The sequence below is a fragment of the Elephantulus edwardii genome, unplaced genomic scaffold (genome assembly GCF_000299155.1).
Source record: "Elephantulus edwardii isolate Elephantulus edwardi_28Jun2011 unplaced genomic scaffold, EleEdw1.0 scaffold00097, whole genome shotgun sequence".
Taxonomy (NCBI): Eukaryota; Metazoa; Chordata; class Mammalia; order Macroscelidea; family Macroscelididae; genus Elephantulus; species Elephantulus edwardii.
The window spans coordinates 1,571,999-1,576,635 of NW_006399847.1; positions in this window are offsets into that span (position 1 = coordinate 1,571,999).

Below are 4,637 nucleotides of genomic sequence, written 5' to 3' on the forward strand. Positions count from 1 at the left end.
TCTACTGGATTATTTACCTTTATCTTGTTGTGGTGCTCGAGTATTTTATAAATTCTGGATATAAGTCCCTTATCTGATATGTTATTACCAAATACTTTTTTCCAGTTGGTGGCTTCCCTTTTTACCCTGTTGGAGAAGTTCTTGGATGTACATGGAGATTTGATTCTTAGAAGATCCCATTCATCTACTTTATCTTCTCCTGGTTGTAGGAAAGCTGCCAAGATTGTCAACAATCAACATTCATGAAAGCAGAAATCAAGAGATCAAAATGGGGGTAGGAGGTGGGAAAAGATCAAAATGACTTTCATACCGTAAATCTGCCAAAGACATCTTTAAAGTGCCAAAGTGAAAGGATGTTATTATGTGCTGCCAAGTCTCCTGCAACTCATAGCAACCGTTTGTGTAATAGCTCTGAATCCCGCCCTATCTTGAGCGATCCTCACTGACTCTAGCACACCTAATCCCACTGTACCAGCTACTGTGTCAATCCATCTCATCTGGGATCTTCCTCTCCTATGCTGTCCCTCCACCCTTACAAGCATGAATGACATCCTTCTCCAAGGATAGTCCCTCCTGGTCATGTGCCCCAAGTATGTGAGATGGAACTTCAAGATACTTGCCTCCAAGACGAAACTTGGTTTCACTAGCTCCAAGACACACCTATTTGATCTGACGGTCCATAGTATGGTCAATACTCTTCTCCTGCACCACAACCCAAAGGTATATTAACATGTGCTTGACCAAAGTCTTGATATTTTCAGTGGCCTAATATGCATGCAAAGAGTGGACAATGAATAGGGAAAACTGAAGAACTGATATCTTTTAATTGTGATATTGGCCAAGAATATTGAATATACCATGGAATCCGAAAAGAATAAACAAATCTGTCCTGGAATAAGTGCAGTCAGAGTGCACCTTGGAGGGAACGACGGTGAGACTTCATCTCATATATTTTAGGAATGTTTTCATGCAGAAGAGGCCAGTCCTGGAGAGGGACTTCATGCTTGATAAAGTAGAGGGTTGGTGAAAAAGAAGAATCTCAATGAGATGGATTGACACAATGGAAGCACTAATGGGCTCAGGCAAAGCAGCAGCAATTCTGAGAATGGTGCAAGACTGAGCAATGCTTTGTTCTGTTGCACAGGATCGCCCAGCAACTCAAAGCACAAGAATATATTCAAGAATCTGGACTACAGACATACAGGGGAATGGCAAACTGGAAAATTTGTCCCTCTCCCACAGAGACACCAAAAAGCAAGGAAGCTCACACATGGACAATTCTTCTTCCTTCCCCCTTCTCCTTAGATACCTTCAAGTCAAGTACAATTTATAGCAACCCTATGAACAACAGATCTGAATCCTGTCCAATCATGTACCATCCTCATCATTTCTGACACAATTAATTCCATTGGTAAACTTGCTGTGTCAGTCTATTTCTTAGAAGTCTTCCTCTCTTTAGCCTATCCTCTGCCTTTTAAAGTGTGATATCCCTTTCCAATGAACAACCTCTTCTCACAACATTCCCAGACAACACTTCACAATCTTTGCCCCTGAAAAGGATCTGGCTGCACTTGTCCCAAGACATGTCTGTTTGTTGTTTTGACTACCCATTAATTACTTGGTATTCTTCTCTAACACCACAACTGAAAGACATCAATACTTTGTCTGTCATCCTTATTCATTACGTAGCTCTCAGATGCATAGCAAGTGATCGAAAAGACGGTAGTGTGTAGAAATAATTTGAGCAAGAAGATAAAGGGTTAGTATACTCAAAACTCTGAAAGAAAGCAACTGCCAACCAAGAATCCTGTACCTAGCAAAACTGTCAATCAAATATGATGGAGAAATTAGAATATTCTCAGAAAAGCAGAAACTGAGGAAATTCATAAAAACAAGAAAAAATTTACAAGAAGCACTAAACAAAGTCCTTCACATAGAGACAGCACACACACACACACACACACACACACACAAAGTGAATGGATTAAAGTAACTAGCAACAACATAAAAAAAGAACCCAGCAAACTATCAGCAAAAAAAAAAATGCCTTCCCTATTGATAATCACATTGAATGGAAATGGATAAACGTCCAGTTAGGAGTAAAAGAGTAGCAAAATATATAAGAAGGCAAAACAAATCAATATGCTATCTATAATACGCCTGAGACAGGAGGATAGTCTAAAAATCAAAGGGCAAAGGGAGAAAAGAAAAACTGGCAATATTAACCTCTGATAAAATAGACTCTAGGTTAAAAACAAGCATAAGAAAGATAATACCTAATGATTAAGGGATTAGTATAACTAAAGGTTGTTCTTGTTATTGTTAGGTATCATAGAGTAGAGTACAGCCCATAGCAACCCTATTAACGACAGATCTGAACCCTGTCCTATCCTGTTCCATCCTCATGCTTACTGACAAACTCAAGTCCATTACAGCAGTCACTGTGTCAATCCATCTGGTCGAGAGTTTTCCCTCAACTCACCCCACCAGCACCACCCTCACCCTCTCCACAACTAACCCCTAGTTCTTGAGAACAAACTTGTTCAAAACAGGTTTGAAGCCTTGAAGAGGAATTAATGAAGATGAGCTGAGCTGTGGGAGTGTATCAATAATATCAACAATGAAGAATGCAAAAGGTCTTTCAAAGACAGAGGAGGAAGAAAATACTGAGGAGATAGATGTCATAAGAGACACTGAATTTCACTAGAGCACTGAGTAGCCAAAGCAAAGGGAAGAAATTAAATAGTTGAGGAGCTTAAAAAAATATTTCAAAGGGTAGCTCAGGAAAACAAAGCAAAATATTATAATGAAACATGCAAAGACCCGGAGTCAGGAAATCAAAAGGTACAAATGTGACATCTCTCAGGCTGAAGGAACTGAAGAAAAATTCAAGTCTCAAGTTGCAATAATGAAAGATGATATGGACAGAATATTGAATCATTTAGGAAGCATCAAAAGAAGATTGAAGGAGAATACAAAGTCACTGTACAAAAAAAGAAATGGCTGACATAGAAGAATTTCATGAAACAATATATGATCAAGAGGCAATGGTGATGAAAGAGGAAGTTGATCTAAAGGAATTGACAGAAAATAAGGCCCCAGAAATTGGTGTAATACCAGTTGACATATTTTAACAAAGAGATGTGCCGTGCACATGCTCACCAGGTTGTGCCAAGGAATCTAGAGCACAACCACCAGGCCAACTGACAGGAAGAGATCCATATTTATTTAAACACACACACACACACAAAAGGTGATCTGACAGCTTGGAAGTTATTAAACAATATCACACACAATAAAAATCCTGCTGAAGAGTATCTAAAAACATCTGGAACAGTACATCAACAGAGAACTGCCAGAAATAAAAGCTGGTTTAGACGAATCTATGGCACTAGGGACATCATTGCTAATGTCAGATGGATCTTGGCTGAAAACAGAGAGTACCAGCAGAATGTCTATTTGGGTTTTATTGACCATGCAAAGGCAATTGACATGTGGAATACAGCAAATTGTGACCAACATTGGAAAGACTGGAATTCCAGAACACTTGAATGTGCTCATGCAAAACCTATACTTAGATCAAGAAGCAGTTGTCTGAACAAAGCAAGAAAAGACTGCACAGTTCAAAATTTAAAAAGTAACACATTGAGGAAAATTGAAACAATCTGTACTTGAAAACAATGTATTCTAATTTTGTAAAAAAAACTTGTATTTTTAAAAAAGTAGTATGTCAGGGATGCATCTTTTCTCCATTCTTTTTCAATCTATATGCAGAACAGATCAATTGGGAGCCTAGACTTCATGAGGAGGAACGTGGCATCAGGACTGGAGGAAGACTCATCAACAACCTGCATTTTGCAGATGACACAACCTTGCTTACCGAAACTGAGGAGCGCCTGAGGCATTTGCTGCAGAAGGTCAAGTACTGAAGTCTTCAATACAGATTGCAGCTCAACATCAAGGGGGGAAAAAAAGATTCTTACCACTGGGCCAATTGGCAGCATCATGATAAGTGGAGAAGAGATTCAGGTTTTTAACAATTTCATTTTGTTAGGAGGGATATCATGGGTAGTAAAAATCGACAGGGAACATCCAGAAATTCAAGTTGTGTTCAGGAGGGGCTGTGGAACAAGAATATTGCTGCTAGTGTCAGCTGGATCCTGGCTAAAAGCATAAAACACACACAAAAATGTCTTCTTGTGTTTTATCAATATGCAAAGTATTTGACTGTGTGGAAGATAATAAATTATGGCAACATCGAAAAGAAAGGAAATTTCAGAACATTTAACTGTGTTCATGCAAAACTTTTACACAGAGCAGGAAACTGTTTTCTGGACAGAACAAGGGAATTCTCATGGTTTCAGCTCAAGAAAGATATGTGTCAGAGTTAACTGATGCCTTTGAATTGTGTTAGCAAAGAGTAATTCATATACCATGGACTGCCAAAAAAACAGAAAAATCTGTCTTGGAGGAAGTGCAACTGGAGTGCTCCTTAAAGATGCAAATGCTCTTTCCTTCACATACTCTGAGCATGTTATCAGAAGAGACGAACAAGACTTTTGAAAAAACCAAAATGAAAAAAACTATGAGATATCATCTCACCCCAGCCAGAATAGTAAAATTTAACAGAACAGCAA